General features: G+C 37.7%; 1 protein-coding gene across 5 annotated transcripts in view; it reads right to left on the bottom strand.

The window, feature by feature from the left end:
- The window catches only part of LOC128685438 (uncharacterized), a 447019-nt gene that overhangs the window by 77392 nt on the left and 357313 nt on the right, over nucleotides 1-12314 (bottom strand). The window contains exon 1 of one of the 5 annotated variants that reach the window (XM_070083001.1): nucleotides 6391-6657. The exons of the other annotated variants lie outside the window; for them this stretch is intronic. The gene's annotated coding sequence lies outside the window, so the exon portion shown is untranslated. Of the gene's footprint in view, nucleotides 1-6390; nucleotides 6658-12314 lie in introns of those variants that run through there. 5 annotated transcript variants of the gene reach the window in all.

Raw genomic sequence — 12314 nt, 5'->3', positions numbered from 1 at the left:
AGCGCTCGCTTCACCTTCAACTTCGTCATAAATATAATAAGCTACACTATATTTATTTCGTTAGCTCTAGAAAAAACGATATTAAGCCACAAACACCAGTACAGTGAAGCTGAAGACATTCCATATTTTTATACCTTGCTTTCGAATTATTATTATTATTTATATTATTATTTTTATTTGTGTGAAGCGCTAAACCAGTGTAACTCATTTGACACAGAGTGGCAGGCTTGTAACACCCTGTCTGCTGATCCTGGTCCTTGTGCTGACCAGTCTGACTGTGTCTGCTGGTCACCTTACCTTCCAGGAAGTCAAGCCTGCACTCACGAACACTCACCTAAAAATAGTTATATATATATATATATATATATATATATATATATATATATATATATATATATATATATATATATATATATATATATATATATATATATATATATATGTCGTGCCGAATATGTAAAACTGGTCAATTTGCAAGAACTCATATAAAATTAAGTCCTTTGTAAAATTTTCTCTTATACGTTTAAAGATATATTTTTTCTATTAATGTTGATGTAAAAATTCATAATTTTGCGCCAAAAGAAATTTAGAAAACTTACCTAACCTTATTATAACAAGCGCAATTTATTTTAGCCTAACCCAGCTAAATACATTTTAGATTTGTTTACAATAATTTAATACTAAACAAATACAGTGAAATGTATTTTTTTCGTTAGGTTCAGAATGATTTTGGCGAAATTATTGCATACACAAATTTTCGCTTGTCCTATATGGCAAGATGAAGGTTGCTATTTAAGCCAAGATCGCAAGTTCTGCCTATTCGGCACGACATATATATATATATATATATATATATATATATATATATATATATATATATATATATATATATATATATATATATATATATATATATATATATATATATATATATATATATATATATATATATATATATATATATATATATATATATATATATATATATATATATATATATATATATATATTAGCTTACTGTATACATTGAATGTAATAACGCAGTTCCTGCTCGTGTGTGTATACACAACTGCTAGAGATGGTTCTTGCTCAATTTACATCGCAAACTTAATCTGGGATGGAAATTTTGAAGATTTTCTTCAGTAGTCCATCTGTGCTCACCGATTTGTGATTGCCGAGGTCGAGACTCAGCCCCTGACCTCTCTTCCTATACCACTTTGATCAGCATCGGTGACCTCTGGCCTGTTGGACCTTATGATGTTTATTCCTGAAGCTTTGTATTAAGTCTGTCTCCACCACTGAATCATCCGAGTCATTCCACTTTTCAGCCACCCTGAGACTAAAGAAATACTTCCTTACATCTATATGGCTTATCTGTCTCCAGCTTCTACCTGTGACCTGTCCCCTTGATACAGGTCCTCTTAATTAATTCAAACAGCCAGACCCTTTAAGATTTTGTAACTAGTTATCATGTCCCTTGTGTGTGTATGTTGTCAAGCCTTTACAGAGGCTGGATCTTGACCTCACCTTTCCATTATCGTCCACTGGTATTACTGCTGCAAAGACTTATTGTTCTCCTTGTTTATTCTATGCCTGGGATTATTGGGTAAGTCTGCTCGTAGACGTATGTATATTTATGCATGCTCAGCCTTTAGCAACCTAGCTTTTAAAATTATATATATGATAAAAAGCTTTCCTGTATTATGGAACAATACTATTATCATCATTATTATTTTTATTATTATTATTATTGTTATTATTATTGTTTTTGCTTTTGTTATTAATTATCCCCAATGAATACCTTAAAGCGGTTATCTGTAATTTTCTTCCTTAGAACGCCTCAACCGGTCGGCATCAAATTTTTACCACTGGTTTACTCTATAACGAGAAGGGTTCTACTGGCGTGTGTGTGATAAACCCTAGTGTTAAGGTTCTTATAAGGAGTCCCATAACATCTAACAGCCCTTTCAGCCTCATCCTCTAGCCTCCTCCTTTAGCATGTACCTCTAGCCTCCTCCTCCTAGAGCATAGGCCGCTGGTGTGTCCTGCTTAGAAGACGAAGAAAAACTTATTTGATTAGATCCTGTGTTATCTAATCCTTCACGCCAGTCAAGGGCTCTTGACCCAGAGGAATTTAAGATGCCCTTCCATTCCTAGTGTTTTGTTGGTCAGGAAACAGGACAGGGGCCTCTTGACACAGACACGATGGTGGAGTTCCGTTGGTCAGGAAACAGGACAAATACCTCCTGACATAGACACGATTATGGTGTTCTGTTTATCAGGAAACAGGACAAACACCTGATATAAAACGTATTCGCGACTCTTCCTACCTAGTTTACTTACTGTTTTTCCTGTTTTCCTGGGAAAATGACAGATGAAAGTTCACAGTAACAATAATTGAAAGTTCTTATTACTGTGCTAGTAACTCAGTGGGACTAAGTTCATCTTACAGCCTAATGAACCCGGGTTCGATCCCCAGGCAAGGCGAGTGGTAGGGATGTTTTCTCCCACCTGTTGCCCCTGTTCACCTAGCAGTCTACTTAAAAGCCACACACAAGAACTTGGTGGATTTTAGGGGTTTGTGGTGAGGTGTGAATAGTCTCTCTCGCCTGATAAAAGCTTTTGGGGGTTGAAAGTTAAATTGAGTAATGCGGTGTTGTTTCCTCTTGAGACGGTGGGAGAATCGCTGGCTGATGCCTCTCTCTCTCTCTCTCTCTCTCTCTCTCTCTCTCTCTCTCTCTCTCTCTCTCTCTCTCTCTCTCTCTCTCTCTCTCTCTCTCTCTCTCTCTTTTATTAGACAGAAGAATCATAGAGAAAAAGGATACAGCAAAATGGCGGCCTTGCATATACCTGAGCTGCATGTACAAGAAACTTGATTGTAAGAACATCCTCAGTAACTTCGGTCAGAAATCTTTCAGGATTCGTTATGGCGCATTCGTAAGACTTAGTCTTGGAGTATAAAGAGCCATGTTGACACCACTGCTGGTACTTCCACTATGTAACTACCATAAAAAAATAGGCTAGCCAGGCTTGGGTGTTTCCACCCTGCATCTATCACACAAAAATAGGATATCAGCACATTGCGGGTGTTACCACCTCGTAACTGTGACAAAATATATAGCATCACGTTTAGCTTATGGGTAACGATGATATTACTAATTTCTCACTCACTGAGAGATTTCTCACTTGTTTTTTTTAATTAAATAACCTATATAATAAATTTCTCTAGTAATACACTGGAGAGATATTACAATGATATCATTGACTTTAACATGCATTGTTCTAACTGTCCAGCAATAACGATTAGCTATTACTGCTAACAAGAAATCAGTTTGTTGGTATATATCCTAGTTAAAAGGAAGATTTATCTATAATTTATTTACTGTTTATCTTAAATGGTTATAACTGTAATCATAATTTTTAAAGGGGTGGACCGGTAAGCCAGTGGAAGACCTCTGGTAATCTCCAGTGAATTGACAATGCCGGTATCACCCAGTGTCAGGATTCGAACCTACGCACTCTGCATCAAAATACACAGTACTTATAAATAATTTCGCTAGTTTGCGAATTTTTAAGCATTTCAAAATTTCTTTCTAAGTTCAGTGCATGTAGGAGAATGAGATAAAATAACTTATCATAAGCCTGGTGCTCCGGGGTATGGGATACAACACCTAGCTTCGGCTAAGTGCCCATACTTATTCGGGGTCTGGCTGTGGTGAAAGTACTGTATACTTTAAGGCAGAGTGCCCAGGTTCGAATTCTATACTGGGCTGAGAGATAATGTGTGTAAATAATTTCGCTAGTTTGAGAATTGTTAAGCATTCTAAATGTACACGGAGAAAGCTCTGGGAGTGAGCATTGCACGAAGAATATTACCAGAATTACACATTAATCATTTAACTTGAGCGACACATATAAGAAAAGCTAATCCGAGAATTATTCTCAGGAACCTGAAAAAAATCCTTCATTGCATTATACATAAAGTGTATTAGGTTCTTGGAGTATGCAGCACCAGCGTAGAACCCGCAACTAATCAAGCTTATCAAAAAACTTGAGACGATGCAAAACAAAGAGAAATAAATTGCCAGGAGAGACTTAATTAATTAACCCAGTCTAGCCACAGGAAAACAAGGAGTCCAGGGAGGACCTGCCAGTAGTGAACAAAATACTCAGAGGATTTGAGAGTATACAGAGACAAACTGTTGGAAATGTGAAGAAAGTGATCAAGGTACATAGTGACTTTCTTTTTCAAGGTGTTAAGTGGAATGTAGATGACGAAAATATGGCCAAGACAAACACTATACACAGTTTCAAGAGTAGGTATAATCCAGCCCTAGAGGAATCAGTTAAGCCCGTCGATATAAGTTAAGAAGGGAACCAGGGGCTATAAATCGATCCCTGTAAACACAACTAGGAAAATATATTGTAAAAGGCATACGTACTGAAGACGATCGAAGAAGCGGGTTGATATACATATATATATATATATATATATATATATATATATATATATATATATATATATATATATATATATATATATATATATATATATATATATATATATATATATATATATATATATATATATATTTATCAACCTCCTGAGTTTGTCTCTCTCCATGAGAGTTATTATTAAGCACTAACAAGTGTTCATTAAGCTTTAGTTATTCATACCTAATAAGTTGATAATCAAAACACATGTGAAACATTAGGAATCTTTATTTAACGAAACTTTAAATCTGCACTGCAGGCGTCGTCAGCTGAATACAGAGATGAATCGAACTCCTGGGGACATTAACCTCAGTGAAACACGAAGTACTATAGACACAGGCAACAGAAAAAACTGTGAAATTCTCTTTCACACTTGATGACGGGTAACCATAACGCTGGCACTCTATAGCTACTGTTGACACTGGTGACACCGTTTACGCTGCTTACACACGCTATCGCTTTCATGGCACTCCTACTTTTTTTAAGGAACCAGCAATTGAAGATGTTGTTAATGTAGCGCTGTAACACTACACCAGAAGTTGCTTGAATATGGAACACAAATGTTACACTGACAGTTACTTGAAGGAAGGAAGATGAAGGGCCTTATATAACGTTTGGTTCAACTCCTTCCGTTGAACTCTTTTGTTTCAGTTGGTTAATTAATTGGGTAGAAAGCCTACTACACTGGGTACACACATCTCAAGAGAGATATACTCATTCGTCAGAATATATTCAAACTGCGAAATTAAGTTTCAGGCGTCCTGTTTTTTTTTTTTTTTTTTACAAAATGAACGGAGGTAGTAGTTTCTAAGGCGCCTGACGGTAAATAAACAAAGCAGGTAGTGTTAGTCAGGTTTATCAGGAAACAGGACAAGTGTTTCCTGATGAGGGTCTTAGCTAAATGATGACCCACAGCTGGAGCTTTTGGCTTACCGGTCCACCCCTTTAAAAGAATATGTTTTTTTCTCTAGGAAGGCAGTGTCACAGGCTTTGCTTCATAAAACAGATGAAGACTAAGGGGTAGGAAGCAGTAGGAGAGAGAGACAAACATTCATCACAAGGAGAGCCACAGGTGCTGAACGCCAGTGGTGTGATGGACGAGGCTAAGGGAAGGAGAGAGAGGGAAACACGAATATAATCGAGGGGCGATAAAGACACAGAGGAAGAGAGGCAGATGTTGGTAATGTTGGTCATACACTCTTCACGTCGGTGATGTCTTGATGGGGATGTTGTGTATGTTATCTGGGTGATGTGTAGTCACTGTGACCCGAGGCTCAAGCCTCGTGGACTATCACACGTTGTAGTTCTTTTAATGTGTGTGTGTTATCGTATGTCAGCAGTCCTTCCCCTTCGCTTTTCGAATATTTTACCTTGGTTCCCCCTACACATTCGCAGTAATAACAGCCCAGGTAAAATTTAGACTCCTCGTTCATTTGAACTTTAGCCTAGGTTGTTTGATATGTCTAAGAGAGGTGGAGCTGTCCTCTCCCTCCTCTCTCTCTTTCCCCTTCTCATTCTCTCTCTCGTTGACATAACAACTGGAGCAAAACTCTACAAAACGGAGAAACTAAATGTCAGAAGTGGAGAAAAACTGAAAGAAAAAGCGAAAACAATTTAGGCAGTACGCGAAATGCTGAAGTTTGTAACAACTAGGAGTGACGAACTTGTCTAACCACAGCAAAAATAATCGCCTGTAATCACTGGAAAGATAAACTGTCTGCAACAGTGGAAATTTAATGTTATATGTAGTGAAACTTGTAAGAATCACGAGATGGTTAGACCCAGATGACCATACAAGAATAGATTTCCAGTTCTGTAATATAATGTCCAGAATGATAGATTTACAAATTAAGAAAATGATATCACCAATGAACAGGCATAAGCAGATTCACATACCTGTAAAATAATCCGTCAGGAACGAGCCGACGTACGGTGGTGCTTGTAACCCCGAGGCAACTTACATGCCTCTTGTTTACAGTGCCTCTTGTTTATATTATCTAATTAATTTCACCCTTGTTTACCTACTCTGGAAAAGCGATGGTAGCCAAATCTCGCTTGATTTGCCGCTTGTTTACCATCTTGATGGACAACCCAAGAAGAGGATGACTAGGCTGTTCTCCCCAAGCCTTCTTCCACACGTTAAGGCTTGTATATGATACGTTTACCTTTATCAAGTGTTCAATATATTAATATATTAGGGTCGGATATTTTACTGTTAAGATCAAATTTATTCAGGTGATCTACATGTGATTCTACAGTGTTATAAATTTTACAAAGGCATACAGCTGGATACAACGTATACTGCCGACAGATGGAAAGACACAGGCGTATATCAAGAGCTTTGTTGTAACGAAGTTTCGCTCTGTGTAGCTACATGATAAACCACTACACAGGGCGAAATGTTGCCGCAGTATAAGCTTGTTCTGCAACCTGCGTCTTTCGTTCAGACTATAACTGTTACAGAAACACAGACAGACGGCAAATTAGGCAGTTTTAACCCAGCATAACCCACCGAAGTCAGTTTGTCTGATCTTCATTGAGGGTCTTTCCAGTCCTCCCAGAGAATGCCACCCACAACATTCCACTCACTCATAGATAACTATTTTCTGCTAGGTGAACAATAGCAGGTGCAAAGAGGCCTGGCCAGAGGGCAACCCCTCCCCCCCTTGATCAGGAATCGAATCGTGGTTCTTTTACTTGTGAGGCGTATACTGCATCGCTGAACTAGCAGAGTATCACTACTGTACGTGTTCCAAGAAGAAGCAGAGAGAGTGGGGCTAGTCTCATGCCTTAGGATTCGGTTATCAACTGTAGTGTGAGATTTGGGAGGTAAGTAATTTAATCGTATCTGATAAGATTATATGGAAGGGTGTGAAGAACTGGGAAATGTAACAGACGGAGTGAAAGCGAGGAGGAATGGAGACAGAGATGATTGATGAAGACTGATGTGTGTGAGGGGAGAGACAGCAAGAGAGGTACATAAGAGGATAGATAGGCAGGTAGACAGACAGGCAATAAGGAAATAGGGTTGAGTGAATCAATATATACAAGGGGAGAAGTTAAATTGGTAATGGCCAAACAGAACATGAGGAATGGAAGGTAATCACAACCGTTCCGATTACCTTATAACAAGAACCCTTCTTCAGTATTATACGAACACCGTAACAACGAAATGCTCTGCATAACCAGGGGCTTTCTACATAGTATGTCACTGATGTCAACTAGGTCTGTATACGTTGTACATGTACTTGTAGAAATAAAGATTATTATTATAATTATTATTATTATTATTATTATTATTATTATTATTATTATTATTATTATTATTATTATAAATGTGTTCAACATAAGTCAATATGCATCGGTCGCAAATAAATTTTTGCGACCCTGAATTCAATGAGCTTTACAACCGCATTATTTAAAATTAATTTAGGGTTATTTGCCACAGCTATACTTCAGCTGTTCTTAATACTTCAGTTATACTTGTATATTCCCTCCCCGAACATATCATCCAACTCTCTGTCCAAGTTGTGCGGAGGGAATTGTGTTTGTATTGACCAGTCTCAGGTGCACAGGAAGTTATCGGAGTCCTTTATCTCACGAGGCCAGAAGTTTTCTCTCTCACGAGGCCATGAGAAGAATCCTCTCTCTCACGAGGCCAAGAGAAAAGTTACAGCTTCAGTCAGTTTCGTCAGCACCTGAGGCTAAGTTGAAATCAATGGTCTGTTTAAACACTACCAGCATTGTGTTGCTGCAAACCTTCACCTTTGATATATCTTCGAAGAGTTTCAAGAGTTCTACTCCCGGAGCCCGGTCCTGGGCCAGGCTTGTCTGGTACTTGCCTGGTCAACTAGTCTATTGCTGGCGGTGGCCCGCTAGTCCACATATCATCACAGTCTGGTTGCTCTGGCACTTGTCCAGTTTCCTCTTGAAAGCTTCTACACTTGTTCCAGCAGTGTTTCTGATATCTTCTGGCACGATGTTGAATAGTCTGGGGCCACGGATGTTTATACAATGTTCTCTTATTGTGCCCACGGTGCCCCTGTCATTCATTGGATTTATTTTACATTTCCTCCCACAGTTCTCACTCCAGTAAGTTGTTATGGCAGTGTGCAGATTTGCTTATATCTTTCTGAGGTGGCGTTTTTTTTACTTATGTCTACAATGAGGATAAGAAACAGAGGCGCCAGGACATTGATTTGGGGTACTGAACTTTTTACCTCGCTAATCTTGGATTTTGATCTGTTTACAACTACTCTTCGTGTTCTATCTGTCAGAAAGATGAAAATCCATCTGCCACCTTCCCCGTTATATAACGACTATGGTCCTCATTTTGTGCACAATCATCTCATGATTGCATTTGTCAAACGCCTTCTCAAAATCCGTATATATCACATCTTCGCTGTGGTTGTCTTCCACAGCCTCCGCAGTTCTATCATAGTGGTTCAGCAGCTGTGACAAGAATGATCTCTCTGCTCTAGTTTTTTTTTTATATAAAATTTGTAATTTGGCGTCTCGTCATTTTCGAAGACTCTGATTTTTGGCTATAACTCTATCTCTCTAAATTATACCAACACTATACTATGCCTGAAATCATAGAACCAGCTTGAAACTAATCAAGAAATCCCAATTAACTTCAGAGCACCAAATTAATTTAGTTATTAATACACACTTAAAATTGTGCTATTATAAATCGTACCAACTGTAATATTTTTTTGTTTGCAACGCCTCTACTATAAATATTACTAATTATAAAATTTTTGCTACCTTTCTTTTTGTATTAGCGTAAAAAAATCACCACTCCATATAATCATAAATGATCATAATTTTTAAAGGGGTGGACCGGTAAGCCAGCAGAAGGCCTCGGTCAGATGACCAAAAGCTCTAAAAGCGGGTCATCATCTGACTAAGACCAGCGTCAGGAAACACTTGTCCTGTTTCCTGACGAACCTTACCTAACCTAACCACCACTCCGTAACCTGTGTCTAGTTTAAAGCAGTGTGTAAACATTAGGATGAGTCTGCCTGAAATTCTCAGGCATGTTAGTGGCTTTCCTTGTGGTTAACGATATTTTACTGCATGTAACCTACACATTGTATACTATACAAAGAAATAAATATTTGAATTGAATCTGAATGCAAAGGTTCTTGGTATTTCACCTAAGCAGGTCTAAGATCTTTCTCCAAAGGATGCTGAGTGATCGTGTTAGTGGTACTTTGAACTTATTAACATATATGAGACAGAAATATAGCTAGAGAGACAGAGAAAAGTGACAGAAAGAAAGCAGGAGACAGGAAGAGATCAGGATAGGAAGATAGCCAGGGAAACAGAGAGAAGTGACAGAAAGAAAGCAGGAGACAGAAGGAGAAGAGTAGAGATAGAAAGATAGCTAGTGAAACAGAGAGAGACGGAAAGAAAGCAAGTGAGCTAGAGAGACAGATAGAGAGCAAGAGAGTCAGAAAGAGATCTAGACAGAGTTTGGGAGAAGTACCGCAGCTGGCCCAACTCAGAGGAATGTAAACACAGCTCACTTGTTTGTTTCCCGTACGTTGTCGAGCTCTGAATTATTAATGTGATCACACCAGGCTCTCCGCTGCCTCAGGACAACAACAGCAACCTGTGTGATCCCACTACCCTCTCCTCTGCCTCAAGACAACAACAACAACCTGTGTGATCACACCAGGCTCCTCTCTGTATCAATGTGACAACAAAAACCTGTGTGATCACACCAGGCTTTCCTCTGCATCAAGACAACAACAATAACCTGGGTGACCACATTAGCCAATCCTCTGTCTCAAGACAACAACAACAACAACAACAACCTGTGTGATCACACCAACAGCCAATGCATACGGCGAGAGAATCTTCTTTTATTCAGTAGTGAATTCATCACAACATTTACAGTGCTGGTGGAGAGGTTATTGTGATTCTCAGAGTGAAGCTAGATGTACCAGTCTGTCAGTTGTGGAAGTCTGGGTAACTTCTCTGTCTCTCTCTCTACTTTCTGTAAGCCTTTTTTTTTTTTTTAGTCTTATCATGTTCCTGTCTGTACATAATGCTAAGTCGCTGCCTTATCTAGTTGTCTTTATTATTTGATCTATTTATTTGTTGTATATCTCTCTGTTGTCTTCTCTGCCTGTTCCATACATTTCTCTGTTGTTCTCAGCTCAAGATCTTTCACACGATTCCGTGCTTCATCAGGAGCTATTCATTGTTGCAAGAGCTGCTTTTCTGAGGCAGAAGAGGTAGCATCAACATACTTTTCATCTGAGAAAACCTCTCCTCAACGTAACTGTTGCAGCTCTTACAACATTGCATAGCTTCTGATGTAGCATGGAATAGCATGAAAAATCTTGAGATGAAGATTTCCATCCCCCTCGTGGCTTGTTTTGCGTTGTTAAGGTCGCCTATCTGTGATTGTATGGCATATTGCGTGTGTGTGTGTATATATATATATATATATATATATATATATATATATATATATATATATATCGTGCCGAATAGGCAGAACTTGCCATCTTGGCTTAAATAGCAACGTTCATCTTGGCATATAGAACAAGTGAAAATTTGTGTTTGCAATAATTTCGCCAAAATCATTCTGAACCTAACGAAAAAAATATATTTCACTGGGTTTGTTTAGTATTAAATTATTGTAAACAAATTTTCACTTGTCCTGTATGGCAAGATGAGCGTTGCTATTTAAGCCAAGATCGCAAGTTCTGCCTATTCGGCACGACATATATATATATATATATATATATATATATATATATATATATATATATATATCGTGCCGAATAGGCAGAACTTGCCATCTTGGCTTCGCCAAAATCATTCTGAACCTAACGAAAAAAATATATTTCACTGGGTTTGTTTAGTATTAAATTATTGTAAACAAATCTGAAATATATTTAGTTGGGTTAGGCTAAAATAAATTGTTTTTGTTTTAATAAGGTTAGGTAAGTTTTCTAAGATTCTTTTGGTGCAAAATTAAAAATTTTTACATCAACATTAATGAAAAATATATATCTTTAAAGGTATAAGAGAAAATTTTAGGAAGGACTTAATTTTAAATGAGTTCTTGCTAATTGACCAGTTTTACATATTCGGCACGACATATATATATATATATATATATATATATATATATATATATATATATATATATATATATATATATATATATATATATAAAACTGGGTTGCTTAAATGTGCGTGGATGTAGTGCGGATGACAAGAAACAGATGATTGCTGATGTTATGAATGAAAAGAAGTTGGATGTCCTGGCCCTAAGCGAAACAAAGCTGAAGGGGGTAGGAGAGTTTCAGTGGGGGGAAATAAATGGGATTAAATCTGGAGTATCTGAGAGAGTTAGAGCAAAGGAAGGGGTAGCAGTAATGTTAAATGATCAGTTATGGAAGGAGAAAAGAGAATATGAATGTGTAAATTCAAGAATTATGTGGATTAAAGTAAAGGTTGGATGCGAGAAGTGGGTCATAATAAGCGTGTATGCACCTGGAGAAGAGAGGAATGCAGAGGAGAGAGAGAGATTTTGGGAGATGTTAAGTGAATGTATAGGAGCCTTTGAACCAAGTGAGAGAGTAATTGTGGTAGGGGACTTGAATGCTAAAGTAGGAGAAACTTTTAGAGAGGGTGTGGTAGGTAAGTTTGGGGTGCCAGGTGTAAATGATAATGGGAGCTCTTTGATTGAACTTTGTATAGAAAGGGGTTTAGTTATAGGTAATACATATTTTAAGAAAAAGAGGATAAATAAGTATACACGATATGATGTAGGGCGAAATGACAGTAGTTTGTTG

This window comes from Cherax quadricarinatus, chromosome 8, assembly GCF_038502225.1.
Source record: "Cherax quadricarinatus isolate ZL_2023a chromosome 8, ASM3850222v1, whole genome shotgun sequence".
Taxonomy (NCBI): domain Eukaryota; kingdom Metazoa; phylum Arthropoda; class Malacostraca; order Decapoda; family Parastacidae; genus Cherax; species Cherax quadricarinatus.
Note: the sequence above shows the minus strand (reverse complement) of the source record. Positions and strands in the feature narration are given on the sequence as shown.